At 41.1% G+C, this 11235-nt stretch overlaps 1 long non-coding RNA gene across 1 annotated transcript in view; it reads left to right on the top strand.

Annotated features, from left to right (window-relative positions):
• Nucleotides 1–7610: 7610 nt before the first annotated feature.
• Nucleotides 7611–11235, top strand: part of LOC106508846 (uncharacterized) — a 148960-nt gene continuing 145335 nt past the window's right edge. The window contains exon 1 of the long non-coding RNA XR_001305923.3: nucleotides 7611–7738. This is a non-coding gene — a long non-coding RNA (uncharacterized LOC106508846). The remainder of the gene's footprint in view (nucleotides 7739–11235) is intronic.

Below are 11235 nucleotides of genomic sequence, written 5' to 3'. Positions count from 1 at the left end.
AATTATTTGTCCTAGGATTAGTAAGAGCAGGATTTGCCTCTCTGAGAAAGGTGATAAAAGTTGAGGTGGCTTGTTTCTCAAAACAAGTGTCTGAGTATGTTTTCTCCCACATCGAAGATCAAATTTGACTTTTTCTACAAACAAAAATAGGGGACACCAAGGGGTTTTGTTACCTCAGAGAGCCCTGCAGGTCCTGCTTCGTTTCAGTGTTAACTTCAGATAGTGAAAATTGTGGTTTTTGAAATAACAAGGCTCAGGATACCTTAGCTTTCTGAACAGAAGTACCCTGCCTCTTGAAAAGCTCTTCATCCAAGCTAATTTGATTTTTCTACATGTTCCCTGTGTTTTTTTCATTTCTCAGAAACCAATTTGAAGTAAACCATTATCTGTCAATTTCACTAGATTAAACAAATGTAAGATAATTGTATAACTCTTCACTATTTCCCAATTACCCTTCTTATGCCACACATTGCCGAAGGAGCATTTATGATGACATTAACTTGTTGATCTAAATCCTAGGCAACTTCATTTCTAAATAAATTGACATTTATATTCTTTCAATGTGATGCTGCAAATGGAGGGCTAATATCTATCATGCAAATAAGTATTTTATGCACATGGGTTTATGTCCAATTTCCTTTCTTCTTATTACTCCTTCAGCTATTTTATTCTGATATCTCTCAGATTACTGCAGACTCTAGAGAAACTCTTTTCAGATTTAATTTAAATATTTTCTGTGACAATTTCTAATCCTGGTCAGAAATACCAGTTGATGGAATATATAGATTTCAGGCCTTATTTGTCATTAATGTGAAGCCCAATGGCTATATCTTTGATCCTATTTCAAAACAAACACTAATAAATTTGGCTTTAAAATGTGTATGAATTATTAGCCATAATCTCCTAAGGTTTAAAAAAAAGCTGTTAAAATTGTTGGGTAGATTGTACAGCTGAATGGCAACAATAGCAATAATAATAGTTCTGTGTCCCGGGAGATGAAATAAGCTCTTTTCATGCATTTTCCCATTTAATCCTCACATTATACAGTGGATATTATAGATAAAGTACCTGAAGTTTAGAGGTTAAGGAATTTGTCTGAGGGGGTGGGGGTAAAAAAAAAAAAAAGGAATTTGTCTGAATCACATAGCTAGTAAGAAGCAGATTCAAGATTTGAACCCAGGTTTTTGGTACTAGTGCCTTATATTTCCAGAAAGCCTCCTTAGTCAGATTTAGAATCATAAATAGATAAATGTGGTCATACCTTTCTTCAGTGTTCATTAGATCTCATTCTTTGGTTTTTAAAATTTTCCAATTTCCTAATTTAAAATTTGTCTCTGTGAATGACAATATATGATGACATTTAGCATCAAGGAAATAGGCTGATAGATAGTACTAGTTCTCACCTTGATATCCTAAAATTTTTTTTCTTTTCTTTTCTTCCTTTCTCTCCTTCTTTCTTCCTTCCTTCCTTCTCTGCCATACCTGTGGCATATGGAGGTTCCCAGGCTAGGGGTCAAAAGGGAGCTGGAGCTGCTAGCCTTTGCCACAGCCACAGCAATGCCAGATCTGACTCATGCCTGCAACCTACACTACAACTTGAGACAACGCTGGATTCTTTAAACCACTGAGTGAGGCCAGGGATCAAACCCACATCCTCATGGACACTAGTCATATTCTTAATCTGCTGAGCCACGGTGAGAACTCCGATACCCTAAATTTTTAATGAAATTCATGAATTTGTGTTTGCAATATAGCTAAATCCTAATTTATGGTTGAAACAACATGACTGGGAACTGAAACAACTTTTGTGCCTATCTACCATCAAATTATTTTATTCGAATTTCTAGGTTTTCTATATGGCATAAACTTCCTTGTCTTATGCCTGATTCCTTCCTGTGTAATTTCATGCAAAAGACCAGGGATTTTCCATGTCTTAGAAATCAAACAAATCTACTTCTAAGTCCCTCTGCGCTTGATGGCTTATTCAGTAAATGACACGCCCTAGCCACTTGCAAAAACATATTCTCTAGGTAACATGCTTCCTGACTTCACTGTTGGCACAAATTAGCAATGATAACATGAATTTCTTACTCCTCTTTTTTCACCCCCATTGTATTCTTCTCTTCTGCATATGTATCTTTGGGGGAATTTAAAGGTTGAGTGTACCATTATTTAGTTTGATTTATCAGCAGCCATTTGGATTCGGAATGGTCTCATTTACGATGAATCAGGGCTCTAATTAGTTAACCAAACGGTGTCAGATGCCAAATGTATGAGTTTCCATTTCTAATTTTGGCCCTTAAGTAGAATTTAATGTTCACAAGAATGAAATCACCTCACCCAATGTTCAGTACACATCACATTAACCATTATGGTTTCTTTGGCTGCTTTTGAAGTTCTTTGGTTTCGCACATATTTGATTCTGCTTTCAAGCTCCCACCAAGACTTGTTCCTATACTATTGAACTGGGTAACCATTGAAGAAATTCAAAAGATGACCCTTTGACCTATTTTATTTTATGTTATTGCCTCGTGATAAAGTATATTTAAAAGAAAAGCTAATATAGAAAAGAAAGTCCACAGGATAATATATCAGAATTGAATCTCATGTTCTTTGCCACTTCCCCAAGGCCAGTTTCCAACCCACATTGCTTTCACAATAAAGCAGCTGAGTTCACAAAACATCTGTCGCTATGGTGACAATAGAACAATGATAGCTAGAAAACTAATTGTGTTTTTCTAACTTGCCTTCTGGAATGTGTAGTAGATACAAAAGTGATTACTGAACGGAAAGGTCAGCGAACCCATCTGGTGAGGTACCATCTCTTCTCCAGTTTAAGAAGGGCAAGGAGGTTTGCCAGCCATTCCGCTGGAGTTCCTGTGTGTGTCCAGCCTTTATCTCTTTGTCTGCCTGAGTTCCTTGCAAAGACATCAAAAGAACAACAATAAACATTACTAGAAAGGCCATGAAGGAAGGGAACAAAGGGATGGAGAGATGAAAACATAAGTAGCAATGTTCTAGCTTCAAAGGATGTGGGAAGGGGGAGAAAGGCAGTGGGAACGGGGGTCAGGTGTAAATGGGGAGGAAGGGAAGAAGGCATGGCGGTGCGGCTTGCTCTCAGTTGTATGACCCTTCACACAGCCCATGTGGTTAAAGTCTACAAGCATTAGCTCTTCATATGGCAATGTACGTGTCCGCCTCTCTGTCTGTGTAGCAGTATTTGAGCATAGATGAAAATACGTGGATATATGGATATGTGGATACATGTAAGCAGTTAACATGGGTTACCTTGGAGATGGGGTGTGTGTGGAAGAAGGCGGGGAGAGAACCCGGTGGGACCCCAAAAATGAAAAAATAAGATGATGCACTCCGTTTGAAAGTCTCTAAAATTATAAAAAGATGTATAAAGAAATGAACTCTTCTGAGGGTGCTTACTTAGTACCAACAAAGCCTTAGCACAAAAACCCCAGGCTGAAAGGATTTTTGCTTGGACATCTCGTGGGAGGGACTGATTGTGGACCAGAAGATGATATGTAGGCTGTTTCCTGCTGCCCCAGCACTCAGTTCTGGATCTTTTGTCCACTGTTCTCTTGTGCTTTTGGAGAGGAGGTGGGGAGGCATGGTGGGTAAGGTAGGGAATTCTTTCCTGGAAAGGTGGAAAGATAGCAAAGCCAGCATTATACCTAAGAGAAAAAAAAATATTACTGAGTGATTTAAGGAACCTATAAAAGTTCTTAAAAATATCTTGGCGTTCCCATTGTGGTGCAGTGGTTGACAACTCTGACTAGGAACCATGAGGTTGTGGGTTCGATCCCTGGCCTTGCCCAGTGGGTTAAGGATCCAGCATTGCCGTGAACTGTGGTGTAGGTCGCAGACTCAGCTCAGATCCCGTGTTGCTGTGGTTGTGGTGTAGGCCAGTGGCTACACCTCTGATTAGACCCCTAGGCTGGGAACCTCCGTGTGCCGCGGGAGCGGCCCTACAAAAGACAAAAAGACAAAAAAAAAAAAAAAAACAACAAAAAACAAAACAAAACAAAACAAAAACTTACTTGTAGGTGCTTAAAATTTCACCTGTATTTAGGCAAGGGGTGGTTAATAGGTTTCAACTCATGGATAATTCCATACGGTTGCCTATCACTGTCCAGTGTGCCCTTATAATTATTTATGGCTATGTATCAAACCATCCCAACACTTAGGGGCTTAAAAAACTCTAAACATTTTATTATGACTCTTGGTGTCTGTAGGTCAGACATTCAGGAAGAGGGCTCAGCTGGGTTAGGGTCTTCCAAGCAGAACAGTCAACCAGTGGCTGGGGCAGCGGAGGTCTGGAGCAGCAGGGGGCTGACAAAGCATCTCCCTCTCTCTTTCTATATATGTGCTCTCTCTGCAAGGCTTCCTCACAGCACTGTAGGCTCAGGGTTGTGGAATGCCTGGAGACTGCAAGACACCTTATTCCACCCTAGGGCGTGAGCATTTCAGCTAAGAAGACAGAAACCGCATCATCTTTTATGACTTAACCTTGGAAGGCCAGCAGAGTTGTACATTCTCTTGGTTACAAGTGAGCTACAAATCTGCCCAGACTCAAGAGGAGGGGAAGTAGACTCCACCTCTTGGTGGGGGAGCAACAAGGTTCTAGAAAGCAGGTGGGATGGGAGTCATAGTTGTGGCTCTGTTGGAGGAATGCCATCTACTGCTGGTGCTTTATTGGGAAGGATTTAAGAGCCACGGCCAGAGTGTATGGGAATGTAGAAAATGTTAGAATGTGGGAGTAGGTCTGTGTGGCAGGTAACAAGGGATGGGTGCTCGTGTCATGTATTTGCCCTCCCTGCACTGTGCACTTTCTGTCCACAGCATTTTTATAAAACGAAAGTACCTTGCAAATAATATTCCCATGTTGTTTTCTTCCTCTTCTTCTTCCTCCTCTTCTTCCTCCCCCTCCTCCTCCTCCTCCCCTTCCTCATCCTCTTCTTCTTCTTCTCTTTTCAGGGCCATACCCACAGCATATGCAAGTTCCCAGGCTAGGTCACAAGTCAGAGCTACAGCTGCTGGACTACGCCACAGCCACCGCAACATAGGATCTGAGCCGCATCTGCACCTTACACCCCAGAGCACAGCAATGCCGGATTCCCGACTCACTGAGTGAGGACAGGGATTGAACCCCCCTCTTCAGGGATACTGGTCGCGTTCATTACCACTGAGCTATGATGAGAACTCCTATTTTATTCCTTGACAGAACACATCAAGTCTGCAAACAAAACAAAACAAAAAATAAAAACAAACAAAAAACAACAACCCACCCCCTACTCCCCACCCACAAAATCCAGAGTGACTTAGAGAATGGAGCATAGGACGAGAGCACATAGATGTATGTAGAAAAGGGTTTGGGGGAAAAAATAGAGGCTGGTTCTAAAAGATGTCATAGGAACCTACAGCTGTAAAGGCTACAAAATGCAGAGAATCTTTGTGTATCTTTGCAGTAGGGATTGAGGGTAAACTTCTTAGAAAAAAAAAGAATACTAAAATTTGACAGAAATTTTTTACATAGAAATTAAAAGCTTCAGTATGGCAAAAGAAAACATTAAAAAAGTCAAAAGTCAAATGATCAAGTGGGCTGGGAAAAAATGTTTGCAATAAACATAGCAAAGGATTCTATTTCAAAGAGTTTCTAGCAAATGTGCAAGCAAATTATAAACAATCCAATAGAAAAATGGCCTAAGGATATCAAGAGACAGTCCACAGAAAATAAAGGGAAAATGTCCAATGAATATATGAAACTTTGTCATCTGGGAAATACAAATTCAAACAAAAATGAGCTACCATGTTTAACCATTAGATTTGAAAATTAAAAATGATAATACCAAGTGCTGGCTGGGGTATGAGGGCACATGCTGGTGTGACTGTAAATTGCCAAAATTTGTAAAAAAGTTATCTGGAATTTTTTATTAAAGTTGCAAGTGCATGTATCTTGAACAGAGCAATGTATATTTTTGAGAATATACTGAACAAAAAATGTGCATGTAAATGTATACATTAGAGAATGTTTATTACGGCAATTTTCGTATTCACAAAAGCTAGGAAAAAACTGAAGCTCTGTCAACAAGGTAATGACTGAATGCTGGGGCTGAGCCCAAAGCATGTGGAAATCCCTCGGCCAGGGATCAAACCTGCACCACAGCAGTGACCCAAACTGCTGCAGTGACAATGCGGGATTCTTAACACTCCCACGAGAGGACTACTGAATTTTTAAATGATGGAGTTTTAGTCTATAAAATACTGTATGGTACAGTAAAATAATGAGGTATATGTGTATCTTGTCTTAGATGTGATTCAGTTTATAGTGGAGTGAAAAAAGTTACGGGATAATATGTGTATGGTTTATAATATTTACAGTATAAAGAAAATGATAAAGATATGTGCATGCTATGATTATTTAAATAAAGGCGCTAGAGAAGGAATCATTTAATAGCTAATCATCGTGATTAGCTATTATTAACATGGGAGGGAGACAATTTTACTTTACAAACATTTTCATCTTGAGAGTTCATGTCCTGTCTCAGTGGAAACGAATCTGACTAGTATCCATGAGGATGCAGGTTTGATCCCTGGCCTTGCTCAGTGGGTTAAGGATCTGGTGTTGTCGTGAGCTGTGGTGTGGGTCGCAGATGTGGCTCGGATCTGGTGTTGCTGTAGCTCTGTTATAGGCCAGTAGCTACAGTTTGTGATTCGACCCCTAGCCTGGGAACATCCATATGCTGTGGGTGCGGCCCTAAAAAGACAAAAAAAAATTTTTCATCTTTGGAAATGTTTCTGCAAGCATGTATGTGTATTTGATCCAAAAGATGAAAGAAAAGGAATGTCCATTTCATGAGTTGGCTAGCCTGGCTCCTGGTCAAATAGCTATTGAATAAATAAAAGAATATTTTGAATCAGTTGTCTCACTTAGATATGTCTGTTTCCTACTTAGAGGAAGCTTGAGATTTCTGCAGTTACAGCCATTAAAAAAATCATAGGGAGAATACTTTTGTTGTTCCCATGAAGAAGAATATTCCAGTAAATCAGGTTTTTATTTTGATAATTCAGGTCTATGTAGAATCATCAGAATAATTCCAGTAAAAAACAAATACAGCAAAAAGAATTGTAAACATCTCTAGTGCTGCTTTATTTAGTTGGAAGATCAAAGATGTGCAGCATGTATTTTCCAACTTGATTCAATTTTTCTGCCCAAATTAACTAGAAAATTCTCATTTCATGCAATTAGAGATCTTTATTACCTTTCATTATAGAAGGGTTTCCCTTAGGAATGGGCCATTTTTGAGAAAGACTAGTTTTCTGGAGTAATTAAACAGTGATAGCTAGCACCTCATCGTCCCCAATATGGACTTTGAACAAAATCCAAGAACAGTTTAAAATTCAACTTCCTACTTTGGAGGACTTCATCATAAACTCATCAGTACCAATCATGTACCCAGGAAGTTCATTTGTATATTTCTATTCCTAATGTAATTTTTATCACCTGATGAAAACAGTGGCTTAATTGTTGCTGGAAATTTGAGTCCTTCCCGCCCACGTGATTATCTCTGTATGAAGCTGGGTGATCACTTAGTGCCCTTATTCTCAGCAGCAGCGGGGAGAGGTGCCGCCTTCAGTATTGCGTCTTCCCCAGGCACCTCCCATGACTGACACCCCGGACTGTGAGTTCTTTATCACACAGCAAACAGGAGCAGGATCTTCTCTGCAGGTAACCTAGGACCCTGTGTCTGACCTAGTGGGCTGGTCCGTGAAGGCACGACACCCACTAGAAGAAGCTTCCCGTGAACTCCTGTCTCCCTGTCTAGTCTGCGAGCTCTGCACGAAGGCCGTGGTCCCTCAGGAGGGGAAGTTCTCAGTTTCTCTGTCACTTGCAGACAGGTTGGGAGGCTTCCACTGGCCTCCATAATACAGTACCCCTCGTGACAGAGGCAGGAAACCTTCGGGTGCCTTGAGAGTGTCTGGTCACAGGAAATATGATACAGAGCAAGGGCTTTTGTGAGAATAAGGAATTTTTCCAGGAGAGGGGAGGGCATCTCAGTGCAGATGGTATTTTCACCTGCCAGACTCAGGAAACAGGCAGCCCTCCTGAGCCAGTGACAGGAGGCTCAGAGCCGGGTCAGTAGAGGGTGGAGGGGATGGGAAGTGGCCAGGGGTGGCGGAGGGTGGTGTGTGTGTGTATGTGTGTGCAGTGTGAGTGCAGACCACAGAACTGTGCCTTTTCCCGGGGACAGACATTTTTCAGAGAGATCTGGATGTCGAGGGAAGCACTTTAATTCTGAGTAATTAGGGAGTGAGCTAGAGCACAGCAATTCAATCGAGCAGTTTCAGTGGATAAGAGCCAGGCTTTGAGCTATTACAGGATGCCTGGAAATGTTGGGATGCTGGCACTGTGTCATATCATGAGGAAATGACAAGCCTAAAATAGAAGAGGACCAGGGCACCATGCAGGTAGCAGACAAATTAAAAACAAAACAAAACAAAAACACGACAACAGCACTATCCATACCAGACCAGGAAAAAGAGAATTCCTTGAACTACATCTGACTAATGATCTTACTGATTCCCAGTGAGAAGGGATTGAAAGTTAATAGAAAAACCACAGGATATTCAATTTGTAGTTTCAATGAATTAGCATATATATATTCATGGTTAAGTTACTTTTTAAATAAGTTTTCTGTTAATTCTTGGTTTTTATGTGTGCGTGTGGAATTATGCATTTGTATCTCTCCCTGTGAGTGTAAAGCAGAGGCCATCTCAGTCAGTGGGTCCTCTAGACACTGAACCCACTGGAGAGGCCACAGAATCATGGACACTGGAGCTGAGACGTGCGCTGGGGTCCTAAACGCTGCCCAGTGCTCCTCTCAGATGTGGTCACTTCTCGACTCATCCATTCTTGCCCTAGGTGTGTGGGCCAGAGGATGCAGGGATGTGATGAAGTCATGGGCAGTAATTAGCTACTCCATGGAAGCCGAACCATTGAGGAAATGAGTCATAAAGTTCGTTTAGGGTCACATTTATACCTTCTCCAAGGCAAAAGTTTTAAAGACTCGTTGCTGTTAATTGCAGAGTCTGATCCAGCAATAGGTCTGCCGTGGAGCCCAGACATTGGCCTTTTCCCTAAGTCTAATGCAGGTGGTCCATGTCCCATAATTTGAGAAATACTGCTTTAAGGAGGCTCTGGTTCTCGAGCTAAGCGATTTTCTGATTTATTGCAGAGTAAACAAGTGCAATTTCACAGCAGATCTTCCCAGTCTGGTTGTGTGGAACTGAGTTGCGATAACAGGTGTTGTTATTAAGAGTTTCGGGGGCCCAGTTGGCCTGTCACCCTTTGGGCTGCCGTAAGCATTTTCCACACAGTAGAGTGATTTCCTTCTTGGAGACCAAAATCAGACTCTCATAAATATGGAAAGGGGAAAAGGAATTTTTTATGCAGATTAAAAATAATATTCCAAGTTCAGCCTCTCTACCCCTTCAAGTAAATCAATGAAAATATAAGCTAAAATAGGCAGAAAAGGGTGCCCCTGTGCAGGAAAAAGAGGCAATGGGAATAGTTGTGAAAAGGTCAGCAAAATGCACTCTAGAAAAAGAAAATCAGCCTCCTGGGTGCAGTGGTAATTTTGAGGGCCCACAGAACTCTCTTCTCCCAGTGGGCGAGTTCCTGTTTCAGCTACTGGAGTTAACGCCATATATAAGTACCAGTGTGTTCAATTTTTTCCTAGTATATCCTTGCAATAGAAAAAAAAAATTCATTTAGTGTACTGGCAGACATAAGAAATAAGAGTTCTTTTGAAGAGACCTTATAAAAAGAAAACTAGGGCAGGATACTTTATGGGGATCATACTACTGAAGCCTCCCTAGGTGGGAATGGAGAGATTGACTGCTCTTGGCCTCTAGGTCTATGGAGATTGGTTTTACCTTCTTTTGATGTGTCCTCACAAGAAGATAATTCAAAGCTGATCTTAAAGTTCTTCTCCCACCTCATCACGTATCATTATTGATAAGGCCAACTGTTGATGTTTCCTGTAACTCCGACCTGCTTTAGCGTGGTCTCACGGACAACCTAAACCTCAGCTGTAAAGATGTGTTAGCAGTCAATACTTAGTTTGAACTTTATCTCCTCTAGTCATTCTTTGATGCAGATGCTGATAAACCATGCGGAACAAGACACAGCTAAAGCAAGGCAGATGGGGGATATGTGGATTAAAAAAAAAAGTCCTGGTTTTTGACCTTTCGGATTTTAACGGTGTACCCGTGGTATCTTCCTGTCCTCTGACGCCATGCCTACCCTGAGCGAGCTCACTGCTTAGTACACACAGTAGACTCTGACTAGATATTGCCTGAAAGACACCATGTACTCTGTTAGTATTAAGTAATAATGGAATTAAAATCCATCTTTATTTTTAACCCACCTCATCTTAATCCTCACCTTTATTTTTTTTTAATTTTAAATTTTTAAATTTTTTGTCTTTTTAGGGCCACACCTGCAACATATAGGAGTTCCCAGGCTAGGGGTTAAATCAGAGCTGCAGCTGCCAGAGTACACCACAGCCACAGCAACGTGGGATCTGAGCCACATCTGTGTCCTACACCACAGCTCGCTGAACACCAGGTCCTTAACCCATTGAGCAAGGCCAGGAATCAAACCTACATCCTCATGGATACTAGCTGGGTTCGTTACCACTGAGTGACAATGGGAACTCCTCAACCCTTGTGTTTAAAGGCAGTTCTCCTGTTTAGAGAACTCTCCAAACCACCTGTGCTTCTGGATAGCACGGCAATCCCATGCTACCCTTATTCTCTGTTCATGTGAACATTTCATGCATGAGCATCTATGTTTAGATGGTTCACCTCTCTGTGGGTGACATGAGGGTAAAGAGAGAGGAAAACAATAGACACCAAAGAGCATCCTTTTTGAGAAAAAAACAAACAAACCCCAAAGCTGTCTTTAAAAAAAAAGAGGGAGTTTCTTGGTGGCCTAGAGGGTTAAGGATCTGGCTTAACTGTGTTACTGCTGTGGTTCAGGTCATTTTTGTGATCCAGGTTCGATCCCTGGTCCAGGAACTTCTGCATGCCTTGGGCCCAGCCAAAAAAAAGAGAACAGGTTCTACTACTTAATATGTTTATGATTATTTCATATCACTTCTGAGTCTTAGTGTCCTCGCCTGTAAAATGTGAATGATCTCTATTTCAGTGATTATCCCAAGG

The sequence above is a fragment of the Sus scrofa genome, chromosome 1, assembly GCF_054392235.1.
Source record: "Sus scrofa isolate SSC_HxYL_T2T_F1_AM1 chromosome 1, Sscrofa_HxYL_maternal_Yorkshire_Landrace_v2.0, whole genome shotgun sequence".
NCBI classification, from domain to species: Eukaryota; Metazoa; Chordata; class Mammalia; order Artiodactyla; family Suidae; genus Sus; species Sus scrofa.
This window is presented reverse-complemented; position numbering and strand designations above follow the sequence as displayed.